General features: G+C 36.1%; 2 long non-coding RNA genes across 2 annotated transcripts; both read right to left on the bottom strand.

Moving 5' to 3' along the window:
- Positions 1 to 95: 95 nt before the first annotated feature.
- Positions 96 to 7,550, bottom strand: LOC138988281 (uncharacterized). The gene is made up of 4 exons (XR_011464598.1): positions 7,505 to 7,550; positions 3,251 to 3,295; positions 988 to 1,068; positions 96 to 133 (listed from the first exon to the last, which is right to left on the bottom strand). It is a non-coding gene; the product is annotated as an uncharacterized lncRNA (long non-coding RNA).
- Positions 7,551 to 15,615: 8,065 nt separating this feature from the next.
- On the bottom strand, positions 15,616 to 22,619 carry LOC138988280 (uncharacterized). Its single transcript, XR_011464597.1, has 3 exons — positions 22,552 to 22,619; positions 18,243 to 18,311; positions 15,616 to 15,661 (listed from the first exon to the last, which is right to left on the bottom strand). It is a non-coding gene; the product is annotated as an uncharacterized lncRNA (long non-coding RNA).
- Between the last annotated feature and the right edge of the window lie 255 nt (positions 22,620 to 22,874).

The following is a 22,874-nucleotide window of genomic DNA, read 5'->3' as shown; positions in this document are numbered from 1 at the left end:
AAGTTGGTAAATAACTGGTCCATTTCAGGGTTTTTCGGGGACCATGAACGTTGAACCACCACGGACTTACGGAAGGGCCCTGTGGACCTGGCAATCCCGAGTCTCCTTTTTCTCCTTTCATTCCATTGGCACCCTACAAATAACCATTAAGAGTGGAGCCGGTCAAGTTACTTGCAAAGTATAAGGAACAGCTGAATTTTCTCCCCAAATCCATCATCCTCTTGAAATTGTTATAATATCATGCAACATGATATGTAAGACAAGGATTTATCTTCTTGCATTTTAGTTTCAAGCTAAGCAGCAAACTTCCTCAAATCCCTAGGATTGTGGATGATTTCTGAAATAAACTATAAGGTAAATAAAAACTAAGTTATGCTTGATGGGTTAAATTATACATTGCTAAATATGTCCTATTATAACATATTTTAATGGTGGTGCTGACTTTAAATAGCAGTCTTTTAGTTTTCACTGACATTTATGCATTTCCTTGTTTTAAAAAATGATCTAGGGCAGTGAGGTTTTCTATATTTTTTTCCTGTATTTTTCTACATTTACGTCTCCAAATTCTCAGCAAATATTATGGGGAAAACCATAAAAACATCACCCCATAATACTGCACACATTAGGAGAACACTTTCTATTGTAATTTGTTTTTAATTATTCTGTACTTTTTGGTTTTAAAATTATGATTTATTTAAAAATGATTGGTTACACCTTATGTTAATGACCAGCTCTATTTATTTTACTATCTTCTAGTGAAAATCAAGAAAACATAAAGGTTTATTTTGTAATTCATTTGGTTAGATGCTTTAAAACTTCTTCCAGTGCCTTAGTTAATTAGTTGTAGTAATTAACCAAAAATACCTCAAATATTAAAAATAAAAACATTATATAAATCATTGGATGAGACTGCAGCTAATAATACAACTATTTTCTGATTATTTGATTTATCTCAATATGAACACATCTTTAAGAGTATAAACATACCGGTAGTCCAGGAAGTCCAATTCCTCCTTTTTCACCTGGCATACCTGGGTCCCCCATGTCTCCCTTTGAGCCTTTGAGTCCCTACAAATGACACGGTTTGCACTTAAGAATCATACTGACCATCGATGGTTACATAGTAGGGAAAATGGAATTCCAGATCAATTTTGTCAACAAATGGACCCTATGCTGAGATGATTCTGATTTTCATTTTTAGGTAGAGTTATCTCTTACAGCAACCTTCTACATTAATCACTATAATTTCCCCTTGTAATGGAAGAGATTAAATTCTACTGCTTAGGCCATTTAAGTATGAAAAGCATAAGCATAAGTGTTGACATCATTTCTTCTGATTCCACATTTTCACCTGGTAGCTACTTCTATGTCATCAGTCCTGAAAACAACTTAATGGACTTAACGCATAACAGAACAGTACACATTTTGAACCAGGACCTAGTGTTATAGTAAGAAAGGTACAAATGAGTTTCTCCCATCTCCATTCATTATACATCCCCTATCCTTCCTTAACTGTAGGCAGAAGTTCCGGTCACCAGCTTTCAATGGTTCAGTCCACAGACTGGGAGATCACTCATTACACACTCATGTTCAATTAATGCTTAGAAATACTTCCACTTTGTATTCTTATTTTGTTCTCATGACATCTCTCTGAGGTGATCCAGGATGTGATTTTTATTCTTGTTTTACAGTGAGGAAATAGATATATGTGGATTCTGAAGGCAAACATAGGAATTTTTCAATGCTAAGGCTGAAATTAATGTACATCATTAAGCATTTTTATCCAAGGAGGCTTACTTCACTATGACCAGATGGCCCACTCTTCAGCAGAGATGATCATAGCTATTTCAGTTATGATTATAGGGCTTCCTGGTTGCAATAACCTGTCCAACTTTTCTGTACTAAAAACTACTTAAGGATAGGAAGGTTCTTTTCTTGTTACTTATACCTATTTCATAGCACCTACTTCAGAGTCATCTATTAGGAGGACGGGTGGGTACCTAAATAGATAGATGGATCTTAAAGCTAATCAGATCCTGGTTGATTTTAGGAATCTAGTAATAGCAGCAGGATAGCCAACCCAATGGACCTAGTATAGAAGATTTTGTAAAGCCTGTAGAAAAAAATGCAGCTATTGTATGTGTAGGGATGTCTATGTAGTATATCATAATATATATCAAATTACTTATAATGATTAACTGGGGAAAAACCACTGGGTTTTTAAATGCTAATGTAATCTCCAATGGATACAGTGGATCATCTAAAGTCTTTTTTTAGCTACCACATGTTAATTTAGTGTGACATTATATGATTTCAATATACAACTCATTAAAATAACTCTTCTCTTAATTTACTTATCTAATACAATCTTCTGAGGAGTTTATTCCGCAAGCTGTATAAATAATGTCCTTGATTTCTTATGATCTTCTTGATTTTAGTCATTTCTTGAGTAAATTATGGAAGCCCAGAAAACATCAGATATCTTGAAACTAATTCTTGTGCTTAGACTCTCTAAATATTGAATATTGTCCACATTTGCCTTGTCAGATTCATTTCTTTCAGGGGTGAGCAAACCATGGCATAGGGCCAAATTCAGCTCAGAAATTGTTTTTGTACAGGCTGAATGTTTAAAATAAAATTTAAAAATTTGATAGAGAATGTATATGGTCTGTAAAACCTAAAACATTTACTCCCTGGTCCTTCATCAAAAATGTTTGCCAATCTCTGTGTTAGGGGGAAACCCTCAGAGATACTGTCATATTCTACAAAACTACAAGTGTCCTGCTTGTTTCTCTCTTCTAATGATCTAGAAAATTCGGTGTAATCTTTATTTGGGAAAATAAAACAATATCAAAATAACATGTGTAAGCAACATCTAATTTTGTAGAAACTACAGTCACAGATTTAAATCTTAAATTAATTTGTATTCACTGATAAGAATTAGATAATTCTTACTAAATTGGTAATGATCTTACAAGTCTAATAAAAATTCATATGTCATTGGTAGATTGATCAGAGTTTTTAAGACAAATCTAAGGTATCATATAACTTGCATGTTTCTACAAAGAAAAGCGATGTCCAGTTAAAACTAATTGCTTTTTAAAGTTAATGTCATCTCTAGAACAGAAGGTAAAAAAGAAAATATTATATATCAACAATGTCTTCAAACCTATAATAAAAGGTTTAAATGCTTTATATTATATATATATAATAAATGCTTTAAATGACAGTGTAAAGCTTTGAAAATTACCTGCTCTCCATCAACTCCTGGGACTCCTGGAGATCCTGGCTCTCCCTGTTAAGATAAAAATTAATGGCTAGCTTCTTCTTTATTATTGGTAGCATACTACACTAAAAATGATGCAAAAAATGATGCTAGCTGGTAACAGTACAATTTAACTTTTCAGCAAATGCATCCTAACTTGAATATGTTATTACATCATACCGCATCATTACACAAAGTGAAATAACATTTTTTGAATATTATGTATAATAATATTTGTCTGTAGCTAAATAAGATCTAGCATTTTTAAAAATTTTATCCCCTCATATGCGATTCAGGCTAAAAAAATTGCTATCATTTGATGGCAGAGCATATCCTATAGCAACAACCTATATGCCTCAATTAATTTTTTTCTCCTTAAAAAATCTGCATGATGTCTCTTATTTTCAAATTTGAGAAAAGAGCAAAACCATAGCAGTTAACTTAAGAAAAAATAACATGCAAAGCCACATACATTTATAATATTTCACCTGACATTGTTTGAACAGTGAATACAAATTCATAATGATTGTGAATGTGCTATTTCCAGATAAGCCTCACTGAAGGATATCATAAATCAGATAATATCTTAATCCACAGAAAATTACTTTGGGATCAATTCAATTTCCTATACTATGCTAGGAATGAACTAAAGTTACTATTCATATTATGATTTATTAGAACCCTTGACAAACCTCAAATACATGGATTTATTTTTCTTAACTGAAGATGTTCCATTAAAAACAAATTTAAACAACATGCTGGAGATTTATTCAAACAACAAATGTCCAGTCACCTTTCAGTCAGAAACGTACTGAACAAGCAAATTCTTTGAAAGATAAGATATTATATCAATGGGTCATTTAGGTAGATCCCATTATAAATATCTCTGATTTCCACATCATGGAAACTTTGTAAAACGAGTTCTTTGGAGTGAGTGAATGGTTTGCCTTACAGACAGATTTCCAAGGAAGCTGACTTGAGGCTGTTTTTCTAGAAAGCCTTGTTTGGTGATGTTATAAACCACAATATAAACCACAATATGAAATGGTTGGAGCTTCTTTCCCTGGTAAAAACTTTAAGAGCTGTTTGGTCATAGTGTGAAATTTGATCCTTCCAAATGTTAAAGGAAGGCATGACAAACAAATGAAAAAAAGAAAAACACTTTTTTCTTCCTTTAAATTCTAGATTTCCTGCTCTTTGTGGTAGTGGCAAAGTTTATTTTGCCACAAACAAGTCTGCTGAGGTTGGCTGCAACTGGTTAAGCCCTAGTCTCATGCAATCTGAATATCTGTCAGCACTCTGGGTTGGATAATGGTTGCTACGTTTTTCCTTCCAAACTGTGACTCACAAATGTTTAAAACAAAAATACAGTTCATGAATTATTTATCCTTCACCCACCAAATGTAGTTTGTAAAGAGTTATTTGTATAGGGCTTCCTAGGTGGAGCTAGTGGTAAAGAACCCACCTGCCAATGCAGGAGACATACGACATGGGGGTTCGACCCCTGGGTTGGGAAGATCCCCTGGAGGAGAGCATGGCAACCCACCCCAGTATTCTTTTTTTTTCTTCTTTTTTCGTTTTTTTTTTTTTTTTTATTTTTTTGTTATTTTATTTTCTTTTTTGTATTTTTTTCTTCAACTCCAGTATTCTTGCCTGGAGAATCCCATGAACAGAGGAACCTGGAGGGCCACAGTCCACAGGGTTGCAAAGAGTCAGACACTACTGAAGCAACTTAGCTTGCACATTTGATATATAAGAAGTCAAACAGTCCTGGTTTGATAAAGAAAGGAGAAATACTAATTGACTTGGTTCACATTCAGTCTGAGGCTCTGAGTCCTGAGCAGGAATGAGTTTTATATTTGACTCACACTGCATTTGCTGACTCCAGTTCATAGGCACATCTCACTCCAATTATCCCAGCTTTATCAAGGGGAGCTCATGGAAAGCATCAAAGACTGTATCAGCTAACCCAGGATCCCAATTACAAGATCATTGTCAGTGTATGAGGTGGGCCAGCGTACCAGCAAGGTGGGAAGGCTAACAGGTAAGAGGTAAAGGAGGATGACTAACCCCGTCCCCACCCTACTTGTCTAGACATTCATTTGGCCAATTTCTGTTGCTTTCACTTTCAGTTCCAAGTCAATCTTGACCCCAAGGCAGAGAGCACACTTCCTATATGCTTCTTACCCAATGCACTTACTCTATGTACTAATAACTGTGCCTTTACCTTCCTTTCTCCATCCTTGAACTGACAGCTCCTTGATGAAACCCTTTATTATATCCTCCTATCTTTACTAGGTAATAGTACTTATCATGGAATAGAGGTCCACCAATTAATTATTGATTGATATGATTACTAAATGAATAGCAGTTGAATTATAAAAAACAGGGGATGTAGGTTTTAACAACATAGATTTCTTGGCTAGGTAGTCCTTCTTGCCTCTTTTGGGTCAAGTCCTTTTGGGCTTCTGCAGGCCTCTGAGCTACAAAGAAGAGTCAAGTCTCAAGTTTTTTGAAGTTTGTACAGAATAAGGCACACAGTTAGCATTGAGGACAATTTTGCTTCTGGAGACTTAGTCAAGTGAGGGGATAAAGCAAGGAACTCTGACCTTGGTTGACTCTACACAGAGAAAAAAGGAATCTGCAGATTTTCTTTTAGATTTTCTAGTCTAGCTCACCAAGATATTAAAGAACAGGGACCCAATGACTTTCGCATACCATATCAAATACTGCAATGGGATTGCAGATCATGAATTTATTTTATCAAAGAAGAGATAGACTATTTTAATTTAATGACATAAACCACTCTGTATGTCATGATTGTCACCATCTCTTCAAGGAACCTCTAGATGCACATATTATTTAAGTTCTATTTCTTTAAAAAAATGTTTCTTGTCTCTAAAATAACTGAAACAACCTATATTACAAAAATTACAAACTATACTATCAATATTTTAAATAAATTGTGTAATTAAATCTGAAAGTTTAATTTATTTTTGTAAATTTAGTGAATTATATTAAATATTCAAATCTAGAAAAAAAAATAAAGAAAAGGGATTCAGGTCAACTTGTTTACCAGGAATATAGGCTGTATATTATTGGAGCATTTTTTTGTGTTATATCTCTTAGGGACCAGAATGTGGTGGAGAAATAAAAAGTAAAAAATCCCCAAACTTACATTAATGTTATACATGAAATCTGTTTGAAATTAGAGTCTATGTTTTAAATATATCTCACATAGCCAAGGACCTTAGTAATATTTTACTCTGTATTCCTTTTTCTAATAGAAAAAATAATTGTTTCTATGTGCTAGTTTTCTGTTTTTAAGTATCTTGAAACGGAAAAGTACAAAAACTGATGTGTGCATTTGCGTGTGAGTGTGATAGATTTTGCAAATAAACTGCCTTATGAGGCATAAATAAAAGATGGATTTTGACACCACTTGAATCATCTACAAAAAACCCAATGACAAAAGTCATATTTCAACATATGTAGTTCAGTCCTGAAAAGACAGAATTGCTGGCCATGTGTTAACTGATTGAGCATGGCTGAATAAGCTTTAGTTCGCAGAGAAAAAGTTAATGCTACCAATAAATTTTTGATATAATCAAGTAATTTTATTCCTTCTGTTTATAGTTGGTATGGGATTTTCCAGGCAAGAGGACTGGAGTGGGGTGCCATTGCCTTCTCCAGGTATGTTTTATTAGATGAAGTTTAAATGGCAGAACAATTAAATGTATATACAGTATGTGTTGTCAACATGACTGAAAATTGTTTTTAAAATTATCATTTGTGAATGTGTCATGCTGAAGCTTTTCTCATTCTTTTTCACAAAGGCATTGAAGATAAGGATCTTTTTTAATGTCAGAGCAAATCTTCCTTTAATCCTTCTTGATTTAAACGTTTGCCTTTTTTCCATATACCACATTAGGCGTTTCTTTACACTTACCATTTCTGTAAAACCTATTTCTCCTTTGTTGAATACTCTGTTTTTCTGAGTGTTCTCCCTCTAAACTTAATGCCATTTCTATTTCTTTCACTTCCTTCCTAATTTTTACTTTTTTCTGATTCCTCTTCCTTTAGTCCAGAACTCAGTTTCTATTTTCAGCTCTCTTAAGCAATATTGCTGATCTCAGCTCTTTCAGGATTTCATAAGACTGATTTTCAAAGACACATATGTTTAATATGGATTCTCTGCACCATATGTAGTAAATGGAAACAAATAAAACAAAGAATAACCTTTGGCCCTTGTAGTCCTTGAGGTCCAGGTGGTCCAGGGGGACCCTAAATCCAGAAAAGACAAAGTTTTAAAAGATAGCAACTATCTGTATTAAAATATATGCTTTAAATAATAAGCACACTATACACTTCCCTAATTTCTATCATAATCAAATATCCTCCAATATTGATTTGCAAAGAGGAAACATTTACTGGTTACAGAATTATAAAAACTACCTAAATATATGCAAAAAAAACCACCCCACCATATTTGGGTTAAAATAATGCTCTCAAGTTGATTTGTAAGACAATGTAAAATCATTGCTGCCCTGTTCCACATTCATCTTTCAGGGTTGAATTAACTTCCTAATATTTCCTCTGTTTCTGAAACACTTCTCCCACCCGGCACAAACACTTTAATTTCCCGAACACTAAAGAACAAAGCTGTATTACTGAGATAAGGCCAAAGACTTTTAAGAAAAATAGCAATAAATTTTTTCTTGACTTTTTTTTTTTTTTAACTAAGCAGACAAAGTGATTCAACTGGGGCAAATGTTGTAAAAGGTTATTGACATAAGAAAATATATTAACTATCAGATAAAAACAATGGTTACATTAGTACCATTATGACCGGCATGCATCAACACTGAATACAAAGTCACAAACCACAGAAATCATGCAATTGGAGTTACCGTGACTGTTAAGGTGGTAATCCTCTGTTGAGAAAATGTATTGATAAAGACAGTTACCTAATTGTGTGCCAAAGTACAGTAATACATTTCTGAAATAATCAACTTTTGGATTATGTTTTGGTAAGAACTGACAAGAAACTGAGAACATACCATCCTTTTTTTTTTTTTTTCCTGATATTTTATTTATTTATTTTTTAAATTTTAATTTATTTTTAAACTTTACATAATTGTATTAGTTTTGCCAAATATCAAAATGAATCCATCACAGGTATACATGTGCTCCCCATCCTGATTGTAAAGATTTTTTTTACAAATTATTTTTAGAATTTTATTTAAAACCCTATGGATAAAGGAGAAAGAAAACGTCAAAAGTTTAATTCACTTGACTTAAATTATGAAGTAAAATAGTATGCACCTGTGGTTTGTCAGCATAACTGTGAGCTAAGAAACTCGGCTATTCATAAAAGCTCTATTTCTAGAGTACCTTGATTAGAGAAAATGAAATATCTAACTGTGTAAGTTATGCTTTTGTCTTTTAGTTTGTATCTTGTTTGTTGTATTATAATTAGCTTAAGTGTGTGTGTGTGTGTGTGTGTGTGACAAGACTAAGATAGGAACTGACATGGGATTCACCTTATTTCTTAAAGGGCTTGAATACTGTATCAAAATACATTCTCTCAAAGTGTGAATCTCTAAAACAGCCAATCCCTAATCCACGAAATGTTTTTGTATTAAGATTTTCTAGTCCAAGTGTTATACAAAAACTTCTGTCAGGCACTTTTTTCTTTTCTTTTCTGCACCACTTTTCTTTTTTACTGATTTAAAAAAGCTTTTTTCCTTAAAAATTATTTATTTTTGACTGAGCTTGGTCTTCACTGCGGTGCACAGGCTTTCTCTAGTTGCAGCAACCTGGGGCTACACGCTAGTGGTGGCTTCTCATTGTGGTGGCTTCTCTTGTTGCGGAGCATGGACAGTGCTCGGGCTTACTGCCTGCTGAAGGTCTGTGCCACTTTATGGGATTTTAGAGGGGAGAACATTTTCTATTAGGAGCTCTGGTCCTAGAAAAGAACACTGTCCAGTTACGCGTGACCTTGTGAATATCAGTTTGACTCCATCCCTTTGTCCTCCACTACTCCATCAGTTCAGTTCAGTTCAGTCACTCAGTTGCTCAGTTCTGTCTGACTCTTTGTGACCCCACGGACTGCAGCACGCCAGGCCTCCCTGTCCATCACCAAGCACTCCTCCATTCCATTATCTAATTCAAGGTGCTGTTTTTATTGTGTTGTAAAAAATAATTTTAACATTATCTATCTATCTCAGTTCAGACACTTGAGTTTTTAGTGATATAGTGTCATCATATCTTAGAAACAATGTATTTATGCACACGTAGAGATGGTGCAAGTTTGTATTCTATGGTAAAATCAGTCATAGTCCTTATAGCTTCAGAGAGAACAGGGTAGGAAAAAACAACCCAGTAAGGTTTGCTTCTAAGGTAAAGGGCAAAATGGCCACAAACTGGGGGCAAAGTTATAAAAAAAATCAAGGTCCAGATTTTTATACCATCATATATATGTAACATAAGACACCACTTATTTTATACTTAAAGGATTTGCCTAGGCCAAGAGTTGAATTTATGGTGATGAGAAAGCTACTTCTTAGCTCCCGTATATAGATGAGTCATTTTTAAAAGGCTATTAGAAAATTACTGAGCAGAAATAATTTCCTTGCCATAGCCTTCCAACTAAAAATTCTTTTTTTTAACTAGAAAGCAAATCCAGAAAAGCTTAGAAAGGGGAGTAGTTTAAAATTTGAACTCTCTGAAGTTTTCCAATCTGTGCCATACATGTTTCATTTTCCACCTAAATGCAAAACTAGTTTGTCTTTTTCTTTTAATTTAGGGATAACAACATGTTTTATAATGAATTGCATAAATAAAAGAATATTATTATTGGAACCTCAACTATTGAACAGATGGAGCTTAAATGACTTTGTTAAATAACTATATTTGTGAGACCTAAAAATTATACAGGGTGGTTTCCACCCAGTCAACAGAAGAATAAATGACAGAAAACTAAGCCAACTTCTCAAAACCATAATGTTACTGCCATCCTGAAGAACCAGTGTGTAGACACTCAGGGACTTCGCAAATATGTTGGCTCACTTTGGATTTCTTGTATGTGGTTCCTCTAAGTTAACACAACATAAACTCAGCAGGGTTCTCTGCTGAACTTCAGTAATGATTTGAAAACCAGAATTTTGGGTAGTGATGGAGAAAGCCATGTCATTCTCTACTGAGTTGCGATGTGAAATGGAAGGCATGAGATAGAAAAGCTGTAAATTGGTTGACGGCTAGAAGGATGCTCGGTAATTTATTCTCTTAGATGCTAATGTGAATCGCTTTAAGATTAAAGGTTATTTTCTTTCATGGCTTATAATGAAGCAAGCTTAAAATCACCTCTGATTTACCCTAGAGAACAGGTTTAGTTTATATGGTATTGAGAAATTTTAAAAGCTTCAGTTAGAGCTTTTAAGAGCTTTTAAATGAAAAGGTTTTGCTGCTAATTGTGGAAACATAACCACCTTAAAAAAAAAAAAATGACTTATGACAAATGTCCATGTAAATATAGGCATACCTTGGAGATATTGCGGGTTAGGGTTTCACACCACTGAAATAAAGTGAATATTGCAATAAAGCAAGTCATACAAATTTTTGATTTCCCAGTGTAAGTAAAGTTATGTTTAAACTGTAATGCAGCCTATTAAGTGTGCAATAGCATTATGTCTAAAGAACAATGTACATACCCTAATTGAAAAATACTTTATAGCTCAAGGATATATTGTACCACGGCCAATATTTTATAATAACCATAACCTTTAAAAATGAAAAATCAGTGTATTGTTTACCTGTAACATATGTAATATTGTACATTAATTATACTTCAATAAAAAAACTTTAACACTAAAAAATGCTAACTATCATCTGAACTTTCAGAGAGTCTTAATCTTTTTGCAACCGTAACATCAAAGATCACAGATCACAAGGAATTCCCTGGTGGTCCAGTGGGCTGGGGTTTGATCCGGTCAGGGAACTAAGATCCTGCAAGCCACGTAGCAGGGCGAGGAAAAAAAATCACAGATCACCATAACAAATATAATCAAAATCAACAAATTTGCAATATTGTGAGAATTACCAAAATGTGGCAGAAAAACATGTAGTGAGTAAATCCTGTTGGAAAAATGGAGCCAATAGACTTGCTTGGCACAGAGTTGCCATAAACTTTCAATTTGTAAAAAAAAAAAAAAGCACTATCTTCAAAGTGCAATAAAGTGAAGCACAATAAAAGAAGGTATGCCTGTAACAATTTTCAATAGAGGCAACATTAAAATTTTATATTTCTAGGGTGATATTTTATAACTATAATATGCTCTTATTTATCTAATTACTCTAGATTTTTTTTTTTTTTTTGCAGGCCTTTTTTTAAAGAGGAGGCGATAGTGACATAGAATTTGCAAAACTGTGACTATCCATCACTGGTTAGAGAACTAGAAGAACAAGTGTCTATTACTTCCTCTCAATCTAATGGCTATTTAATTTATTTATTAAGTACTCAATCTGCTAGAGTACTATATTGGGAAAACAAAGACATAGTTTTGAAGTGAAAAAATAACAATAAGTTATTTACAAGCACAATGCTTAGTTGCCTAAATAACTCCATAAGAATAATAAATCTTAAGGTTGAGACCAACCTAGACAGTATATTAAAAAGCAGACATTATTTTGCCAACAAAGGTCCATATAGTCAAAGCTATGGTTTTTCCAGTAGTTCTGTATGGATGAGAAAGTTGGACCATAAAGAAGGCTGAGTGCTAAAGAATTGATGCTTTTGAACTGTGGTGTTGGAGAAGACTCTTTAGAGTCCCTTGCACTGCAAGGAGATCAAACCAGTTAAAACTAAACGAAATCAGTCTTGAAAGTTCATTGGAAGGACTGATGCTGAGCTGAAGCTCCAATACTTTGGCCACCTGGTGTGAAGAACTGACTCATTGGAAAAGACCCTGGTGCTGGGCAAGATTGAAGGCAGGAGGAGAATGGGGCGACAGAGGATAAGAGGGTTGGATGGCATCACCAACTTGATGACCATGAGTTTGAGAAAGCTCCAGGAATTGGTGATGGACAGGAAAGCCTGGTGTGCTGCAGTCCGTGGGGTCACAAAGAGTCAGACACAACTGAGAGACTGAACTGACTGAGTGAAGATTGAGACATAAACATGAACTAGTTGGTTGTGATGGATAGTGACTGGTTTACAGTCAAATAGAACTGAAGGTAAAAAAAGAGAGTGAGTGCACATTTCTTGTTTCATATCAAGATGTAGGTGTTAGATTTTTTTAAAAAGTACAGTGTATTCAGGCACATCAACAAAGAATATTCAGCTCCTAAAAAAAACTCTAAGTATAATATTAGATTTTATGGATCTTAGAAAAGATCCATTTAGAAACATTCTCATTTAACGATCAGATCAATGAAACATAATTTTGTGATTTCCCCAAAGGGACACACCTAGTTAATAATAGAGGGGAAATCAAAGCAGATTTTGGTTTTAGACTAAGGGTAGTTTGCTTCATGTCAAGCTCTTGTTCATGTAAAGGCTTTAAAACTCTTCCACAATTTTTCCATAAAATGGCCATGGCCAAAAACATTGGAGTATATCTTGGAAGATAAGAGAATGGATACCTCTTAAAGGTAGTTAAAAGAATCATGGTGCCACTGGAAGCAGTTCAAGGGAAATTGACAATATTGTTCAGAAAGTTGAAAATGTGTCCCTACATTTTATAAGTAAGAACTCTGACAACATAGTAGGTAACCAAAACTTCCTGTTCTTTTCTTTCTTTATACATGCAGACAGCAACTTCTGGGGAACAGGGGGGAATTTAGAAAGCATGTTCTAGAACTTGACAGGAGCCCAGAATCTACTGCTTGAGTCTAATCCACTTGTGCTGAGGAACACTCATGCAAGCTGTTGACTGAACACACTGCCCAAGGGATGTTTCTCCAAGCAGTAAGCATGCTTTTCTTTGTGCTTTACCAGAAGAAGAAAAGGAATGAAAAATAGGCTAAGCTGAAGACAGATTCTGTAAAAACTATGTAATAAATGCTTTATTAGTTAAAAATGACAGTTGTAACAAAGGATCCATAGAAGTGTAGTAGATCTACCATAATTTGGTAATGCTAGTGAAATCATATAGATGGAAAAAAATTCAAGCAAGAAAAATATTTAAAACAACTAATTTGACTTTCAAGCAGAAAAATGGATTGTGCATATGAACTAAGTATAATCACTAATTCAACCAATAACTTTATTTAATATTTACATTCCCAGACCTGGGTTGGACACATTGCGGGAGTCAAAATAACCATACAACAAGTCTTCTGTCAACAAGTAATTTACAATTTGGTAAGAGGCAAGACTAAAGTAAATCAGGGGATTTGGAAGAATAATTTAATGTTAAACCACTTGGTCCTGACTGCTAATATTTAAAAGGATTCAGAGGAGGAAATTGTCTGGGTGGCAGCAGTGAATTGTTGAAGAGGATTTAGAGATGAATGAAAGGAAAAGATGAACCAGGAAAAGAAGGAGTGATTTTTATAGATATGATAACTATGTTGTGGAGAAATAAAAAAATCTGTATAGAAAAGACAGGGTTATAGGGCTTAAACATCAGATAGAGATGCTTAGACTTGATAGAGTAGGCAAGCGGGTCACTGAGGGTTCTGAGTAGATTGGGGTCATCAAAATAGTGATAATTTAGGAAAATCAGAAGAGTAACCCTCTTGACTACCCTCTATGTATTTTTATTTGATGGAAGAAAAAGAATTGAACAGTAGCAGTATTAAGAAGCCACGATAGAGGACTCATGTGCCAGGCACGTTTCCAAGTATTTAGCCATGTACTTCTCATAACAGCCCTATTTATGTTTTGAGGCAGATGCTATTATTGTCCTCATTTCACAGAGAACTAAATAACTTGCTCTAGCTCATGCACTTAGTAAGCAAGAGATCTGAACCCAGGCAGCTCCAACTCCAGAGCCACAGGGCTCTTAATGGTTTTGTTAAGTTCACTTTTCAAGAAAGGAGACGAAGATTTGCAAAACCAATATACGTTAAACCAGATAAAGCTAAATATATCTGGAGGAAGAAGGAAAATAAATGGAAGGATTGAAAAACACTAGGAAATAAAGAGGGTAAACTGGGCCAGGGAGAAGAAGCTGGGTTCAAAAGATGAGGGAAAAGGTGTGCTTTGAGAGGTAGAGCCCTCTGAGAGCTGAGGCGGGTGGAAGGTGATATTTCCACACATTCCAGGTCTCAGCGGTGTCCCTGTCTGTGTCAGGATGGGGAACAGTCACTTGCCTGCAAGGCTTCGTGGAGGTTGCCATTGTAGTCTATGATCTCGGTGGCTCCTGGATCTCCCTTTTGACCAGGTGGACCCTATGAAAAAATAAACCAAGAGAACATTAGGCTAGGATGGAGAAGGAACTGTGGCAGAAACAGAAATAGCAACACACACACTCTCTCTGACCATCAATTCTCGATTGAGGCCCAAATACATGTTAAAATAAATAAACCATGTTCAAAGTTTGTCCTTATTTCAAAGCAGGCAAACTACTTCCAACTTCCTGCCTGTGGTATGTTAAAGATATTAATTCAGATAAAAAAGAAAAAAGATTCAATATCAAAAACTGCTCCCTGAAAATTATTATTTGTAGGCTAATCTGATTTGACTGACAAAATCTTGCTGGCTTTATCCATATTTATTAAAGCAACCCCTGACATCTTTCTCCACATCCATACCACAAAGACTGCTTCCTCATTCTTTAAGAAGATAGAACATTATACTACAGGAAATGCTTGCTTTTCCAACAGGAATAGAACTCCATTAAAATTGAATCAAACAGGGAATAAATATGCATGCATATATATATTTGAATATATACATATGGAGGAACAAATATTTTTAAGACGTCTACCCTACTCAGTAGCTCTGCCACTGAATTTCCATTAGTTACGTCCTAATTCTCTGTGTTTTAAAAAGGTTCTGAAAATTTAGACTATTTCTTTCTTTACAATTGAGTTACTTGAAAAGTGGAAAGTTCTACTGTTAGACGGCTGTGGGTCTACGACTGCTCATTTAGCAGAGGGAAAGCAGAGTTCTTCACTTCTTCTTGTGAAGCCTATCTTATGTGTCCAAATTTACAGACTCGGTGCTCCCAGTGACTACACTAAAAAATAGGAAGAAAGGGAGCGGTAGCAGGAATAATCACAGTGGTCTACCTCCTGTGCTATTATTGGGTATGATTAATCCAAGTGCCTTGTAAAAAGCCACATAGACACATACTTCAAATCTAGGCTCGTTGGAGGCCAAAGCTATAGACGAGACACACTCACCCTTGGTCCCAGGGCTCCAGAGTCCCCCTTGTCTCCACGATCGCCCTTTCCCCGGTAAAAAAAGAAAAAGAACCTAGTTAGTTAGTAGTGAGGCCAAGAGTCCCCAAATATCTCAAATCCAAGGATTTGATATCCAAGTATTTAATCCAAGGATTTAAATCCAAGTATTTACTATCATTCAGTGGCACCTTTAATATGAACTTTTGAAATGTAAAATAGCAACTTGAAATACAATAACTCCTAACATGGCAAATGCTTCTCTAAGATGCCCCTTGAAGTGAATTAAATTTCCCCCTTCAGATGACAGAGTATCTTGAAACGACAACACATACAGTAACTTGTTTATTAGGGATCTTCAAAGGCAAAGCAAGTGGCTTCTATGACACCCAAAGTTAGGCTTTTATCTCTCAGATTGAGCCATGTTCTTGCCTTTATATGAAGAGATTTGGTGCAAGGGGGAAAAGAGCCAACCAATTAATAGGTTGTCTGTTCTCTAAGAAGAAAAAGTGTAGACAATCAGGACAAGGAAGGAAGAGAGATCAACGGGGAGCTCAGTGTTGGGAGATTTAGGAGGGAAAGGTCCCCAGCTGGGTCTCCCTCTGATGATAAGGATCTAAGGAAAACTTTTCTACTTAGGAAGTGCTCAAGAGGACAGCAGCCTGTTAGACCAGGGTGGCCAGGTTGAAGGTCAAGAGCTGGGCAAACCTGGCTCTCTCTCTTTTTTCCAGTGTAAAGTCAAGTCTTTAAATGCCCATTTATAGTGTTTTTGCCACCTCACCCCCCTCCCTGGACAGACACTAGGAATCACCTACGCCTCAAACTCCAAAATATATCACTAAGAATACTTCAGAAAGTCTCGGAAATCTCAACAGAAAATTTGGAGGAGAGATTTGAACCTGTGTAGAACTGAGAGTTCTTTCGAATAGCCTAAAATTTATAGAGCCCTTTTCCTAAACAGAATTCAAAGCATTTGTCTGTATCTTTCTCCATATCCTTATAAACTGGATAAGGACCAGTGAAGATAAGCAGTAAAAAGGATTATGATTTTTTCTATCCACAGTATGCTAGTAACATGGACCATAATAATTAAATTTGCTTGAATGCAGAATTACTAATATCTGTTTTCTGTTTTCCCCATTTCCCATGCTAGTCATTAATAGAATCTCAAATAACATGATTCTGCTAATAGTATACAGATTATTGCAGGTTCTATAAGAACATGATAAAGGAGAGAATTTCCATTGGTGGTGAAGTTTTAATGCAATGGAGGGAGTCAACTGACTTAAAAGCAAACTGTAGTTGAACATTTATCACAAAGACAGCCAGGAAATAAAAAAATATTATATTGCACATAATGTAAACTAAGTACTTAATTTTTTCCAAATAAGCTATATTTATGAAACAGGAAGTACATTTTCTCTTAAAGAATGGTCTGAAGCACAAGAACACAAAAACAAGATGAAACAAACCAGGATATCATCATAAGGGTGAAATTACTGCAATGCCAGTGTGTGAAAGAGTCTAATCCAAAACATGACTTTCCTGTGGAAAAGGTGAGAAGCACAGCTCTTGATGGCCTCATGTTATGTTAAAATGGTTACCCGGGTACTGACCTTTGACCCTTTTGGGCCTCTAGTTCCTGATTCACCTTGTTTCCCCTATTATAGAAGAATATAAAGATGGAAAAGAGAAAATAATAGAGGGAGACAACAATAGGAAAAAGAAATTAGCAGTGACTCAGAATAATGAAGAAAAATGGAAACACTTTATTTTAACTGCTTTAATAAATGGCTGTCTATAATGTAAACTGTTACAACACTGAACATAAGCATTATCAGCACATCATTAGTTCACTCCCTGGGCTCTTCACCAACCTTCACGTCATTATAATTCTAAAGTCTGACCACCCATTGGTGGATGGGAAGAGTTCTGCAGATAATTCTCAGTAGTCTCAAAAGTGTTTGCTTATAAATTTCATCAAAGAGGAAGTCATTTCCCATGTCTCTAGGATGGGTTATTAAAATAAAGTGTTACCATATCAGTTTGCAGGAAGCTTAGAGGAATAAAGTGAACAGTCAAATAAATCCTTAGTTCTCATATTTTCAAGGTGTTACTTACCATCAAGTTACCATGGAAACTAATGGTCTGGATCCACATTTTCCTCAGTAGGTTTTTGTTTGCTTGTTTATTTTTGTTTTATATATATATTTTTAAATGCAGGGATTTTTTTTGTTTTTGGCCAGGCCGCTCAGCTTGTGAGATCTTAGTTCCCTGATTAGGGGTTGAACCTGTGCCCTCTGCAGTGAAAGTGCAGAGTCCTGATCACCAGACTCAGTAGGTTTTAATATGCCTTGAGTGGTAATGTGTTAGTGTGACAGTCCCTCCCCATTGACATTTTGATGTGTTATTAAATTTGTTGACTGAATAGAACGGAGTAAACTGGAAAAGTTGAATTGTAAAACCCCTTTTAGAAAATAACAAATTGGTATGCATTTCAATGAATTATTTGTGATTTTGGGCTGTTTTAATACGCCTTGAATAATTTTATTTTAGTTGCATGTTCTAAAAGTAAGTGGTATACATTTCCAAACTGAGAATGTTGTTTTCCAGTGTGAGAATAACTGACCTTTGGTCCAGGGGCTCCGGGCTCCCCTCGATCCCCTCGTCCAGGAGGCCCTGCCTCCCCACGTTCACCCTGTCACAAATCACAAAATAAGTAAATGGTGACCCATCTTCCCCCAACCGGTCCCTGTAGATTAATGAATGAAGTGAATAAAACCAAAGAAAGTAGAAAGTGACTATTTATTTACTACATACTCAGCATTGTATTAACTTCAACATGGATTATCTCATTTAATAATCGAAACAACTATACAGTGTTTGCATTTTCATCCCCATTTTTATAGACGAGGAAATGGTTTGGTAAATGCCTGTCAGACACCTACGTTGGTAAATAGAAAGACCTTTAAAGGGAATTGATAAGGGCCATCATTAAGCCTCACCACAGGCACTGGCATAGTCTTCACTCTGCAGTGACTTTTTAAGATCTACTAGGAAGAAGCATGGCAAAATGACTAAGCACCAGGTTTTGTAATTTGACATTCTCTACTTTAATCTTGGCTCTATTACTTACCAGGTCTGTGTTTTGGGGAAAATTAGTTAAGTTCTGAAAGCTTCGGTTTCCTCTATAAAATGGAGAAAATTATAGTACTGGTTTCATAATTTAAAATAAAAAGTCCTCGTCACGGTATAAGACATGCAGGTATTACAGTTTTTGCTACATTTATAGATCTGGGAACGATGATCGTGGTCACTGCCCTCCGAGGGCCAGTGCTCTAGTAAGATAAGATCCACATGAACAAAATAGTTTAGGGTTAAGGAATAATGTAAAGTCATATGTGAGAGAAGAAGAAACTCCACAGGGTGTTCAACAGTCTGGACTGACTTTTTGCTGAGACCTGGGTCAAGTCCTGAAGGATGCTGCTGCTGCTGCTGCTAAGTCGCTTCAGTCGTCTCCGACTCTGTGCGACCCCATAGACGGCAGCCCACCAGGCTTCCCCGTCCCTGGGATTCTCCAGGCAAGAACCCTGGAGTGGGTGAAACCCAGCTGCTGCTGCTGCTGCTGCTGCTGCTAAGTCGCTTCAGTCGTGTACGACTCTGTGCGACCCCATAGACAGCAGCCCACCAGGCTCCCCTGTCCCTGGGATTCTCCAGGCAAGAATACTGGAGTGGGTTGCCATTTCCTTCTCCAATGCATGAAAGTGAAAAGTGAAAGTGAAGTCGCTCAGTCGTGTCCGACTCTGAGCTACCCCATGGACTGCAGCCCACCAGGCTCTTCTGTCCATGGGATTTTCCAGGCAAGAGTACTGGAGTGGGGTGCCATTGCCTTCTCCGCCTGAAGGATGGGTAGGGTGTATTTTACAATTATTATTGCTTATGACTGTGCTTTTGATGAGTGCACACAACACTTTACATGCATTATCCTATTGAGTTCTCAAGACAAATGAGAAAGGTGTTAGTATCCATAGTCTACAGATGAGGAAACTGAAGCTCAGAAAGGTTAAGTAATTTTCCCAAAGCCTTTAACATGGGAGAGCTGTAGTTTAGAATGGATTGTACTCAATCTTCAATTTTTGCATAGATGTTTTGGTATGTAAATATTTTGCACATCTCTGGTCATTTTCTCAGAATAAATTCCTAGTGGGGAAATGTCTGTGTCAAAAATAAAAACACTTTAAAATCTTGCCAAATCACCCTCTAGGAAGATGGTTCTGTTTTTCCCTGAACACAGAATTGAGAGTTCAGCTTCCTGTGTGATGGGTAGAATTTGAATAATCAAACAAGTTTTGACTTCTGGTGATGGCATGTTAATGGATGAAGGAGGCACCCTCCTCACTAAAGGATAGATTCATCTTGGAAAGGGAAAGAAAGTAGGGTTGGATTTGTTATGGGTGATGGAGAGTTTTGAATTCCAAGATCTTTATCTGTATCATGCCCACTTTGGGAAGACTCTGTGGTTTTGCAGGGGAGGTGGGATAGATTAGGGCCAGGATTATGGAAGACTGAGTAAATTTCTCAGTATGAATCAAAAGGGAGTAGAAGAATGGAGAGGCTGGAACTTGACTGGAGGCAGGAGATGGAAAAAATGCTCCAGAAGGGATTTTCCAGGGATTAGAAACTGAAGTGCTTCTAGTGGTATATGGAATTTACATTTATAAATGTTTGGTTATTTGCTTAATATTTTACAGATGAATTCTAAAATGGTAACTATAATCTTATTTTAGGGAAAAGCAAAAATCTTAGAAAATCATTTCTCTATAGCATATATATCATAGGTGTGAAGTCTCTATATATTTACCTAGAATCACTTATTAACATAATATCCCTAATTAATTGCTTATTATTCTCTGGAATTACATTTTTTTTTCCTTCCATCCCTTTCTCACACATATTACAGTGTAAGCTTCAGTAGAAACTGTTTTTGTTGCATTTAATCTCCATTCTCAATAGAAAAATGTCTGGGAAAAAATGTGTTGAATTAATGAATAAACAATATTATTCAAAGTTTTCTAAATTATTCATGATAAAGTCCTATTTCTTTAGACTGATGTAGATTTCTTGCAGGCACTGATACAGATGCTGAGAATACAGCAGCACATAAAACAGGTTTTTAGATACCATTATACATCTTCATTATGCTCTCTCTTCATTGTGTTGGGGATAAAATATGCAGCGTTAGTTTTTTTAAAATCTGAATTTATTGGTACAAATCCTGTCTACACAACTGGAAAAAGACTAGTATTTGGCTGAAAGAGATTTTTAAATAATCATGATTTTTCCATTATGATACCAATTTCATGTTAGGCAGTTTAGCCAAAAATTAACTTCAAAATATTCTTAAATGAATTTCTTATTCACATCCTTTCTGTGGAACTACAAAGCAGTTACAGTACAGTTTTTACTTTTCTTGGGAGTGCAAAGTAATATTTGTTATAAAAGTATGGGATCTGTAAAGTCAGCCCAGGTTCTTCATGGACAGTAATTAATGTTGATTTTATAGCTCTACATCTGGAATTTTTTGACTATGGAACAGTTTAAAATAAATGAACAAAAGAAAAGATATTTAGGGATGAACTCTACTCTCCAGGGGTCTGTCTGTGTTTCTTCTATTTTTCCTTGTTTCGCAAACAAGATACCACAAACAGAAATCACATTCATGCCTGGTCCTCGCTGGCACTGAGCAGGTTTCCCGCTTCTCTGCACTTATCCACAAAGCCACCTCTTTCTCTGCCTGACTCTGAGGCTGCAAGCCATACAACTGTTCTGATGTGGACACAGGATGCCTGTTATCCTCCTGATCTAGCTCACTTGATTCTAGAAAGTGCACTTTGTGTATAAATCTGTTCAGGCTAAAGCAGGCATTCCTCATATTTTGTTAATAAGCTTGTCAGCTCATTATGTGAAAAAGAACTTGCTGAGAAAAGAGCAATTTTGCGTAAATTCGACCGAGCTTCAGTCCCCCTTAGGCCATGCGTAGTTTCCATTTACTAGGATTAGAGTTATTTTCTCTTGACCAGTGGAAATGAGGACTCCTCTGTCAGAACAGACCAGGAACATATTTCTCGAGCTCTTGGAAGTCATCCTGGCTTATTTCTGGTGAAGGAAATACACATTGAGGCAAAGACTGCTACGGTTTAAAAATAAAAGAATGTAGTTTGATCTAATTTTGCTCTTTCTTTGATTCATGAGTCTGTCATGAATAAAGTTCCATCCTCAGAACGGCACCTTTTTATGTCTTTCCGGGTAGATAAAAAGGGAACCATGGCTCTGACTGTATCCACAGCAACATAACTTTTTATATGGCAGCATATAGATTTTGCTTTCAGGGCCCTCTCTCGGGTTGCCAAGTGGAAGATCATGAGATGGTTTTCATTACAGGATTTTTCTGCAGACGTTTTTCAGGATGGATCCTTTCAGGATGAAGCACTAGGAATCTATATGACATCAGTACTTGCCTTTGCAATCTAGGGAGTGATAGGGGAATAGTAATCATGTTTGATTTACAAGTATGTCTTCAAATGGGTAACGAGGAGCTGGAGTTAATGAGTTCTACCTCTCCTTCTCAGAATTGCCTCACTTTTCCATATGGCCAGAAGACTAACAGCATCACATCAATTTAGGTGCAACTGGGGGACAACTGGAACAACGAATGTATCCCACCATCCTGTTGCTTTGCCTAAGGCTTTCTGGAATTAACTTCCTATTACTCTAATTACAATAATATGCTATTACTATGAGAAGTGTTGGGAATGGGTGCTAAGCTGATTTAGTTCTCTATTAGGCAAGACTATCTGGTCACCTGAGTAACAAAATGGACTAAAAATATGCCACAAAAATTTTTCAGAAAGAAAGGAAGGGGAAAACACTCCACTTACCTTTGTTCCTGGTAACCCTGGTAAGCCTGGTTCTCCCTGAGGACCAATGAAACCTGGTTCTCCCTTTAAAAAAAATGGACAGATGAGATCACCACATGTTTGACAGTAAATATGTGAACTATTGTCCGTCCCCGGTGGGTCAGCTGATAAAGAATCCGTCTACAATGTGGGAGACCTGGGTTCAATCCCTGGGTTCTATCCTTGGGTTGGGAAGATCCCCTGGAGAAAGGAACGGCTACCCACTCCACTATTCTGGCCTGGAGAATCTGCATAGTCCATGGGGTCGCAAAGACTGAGTGACTTTCACTTTCCACTTCACTGGG

This window comes from Bos mutus, chromosome 6, assembly GCF_027580195.1.
Source record: "Bos mutus isolate GX-2022 chromosome 6, NWIPB_WYAK_1.1, whole genome shotgun sequence".
NCBI lineage: Eukaryota > Metazoa > Chordata > Mammalia > Artiodactyla > Bovidae > Bos > Bos mutus.
Note: the sequence above shows the minus strand (reverse complement) of the source record. Positions and strands in the feature narration are given on the sequence as shown.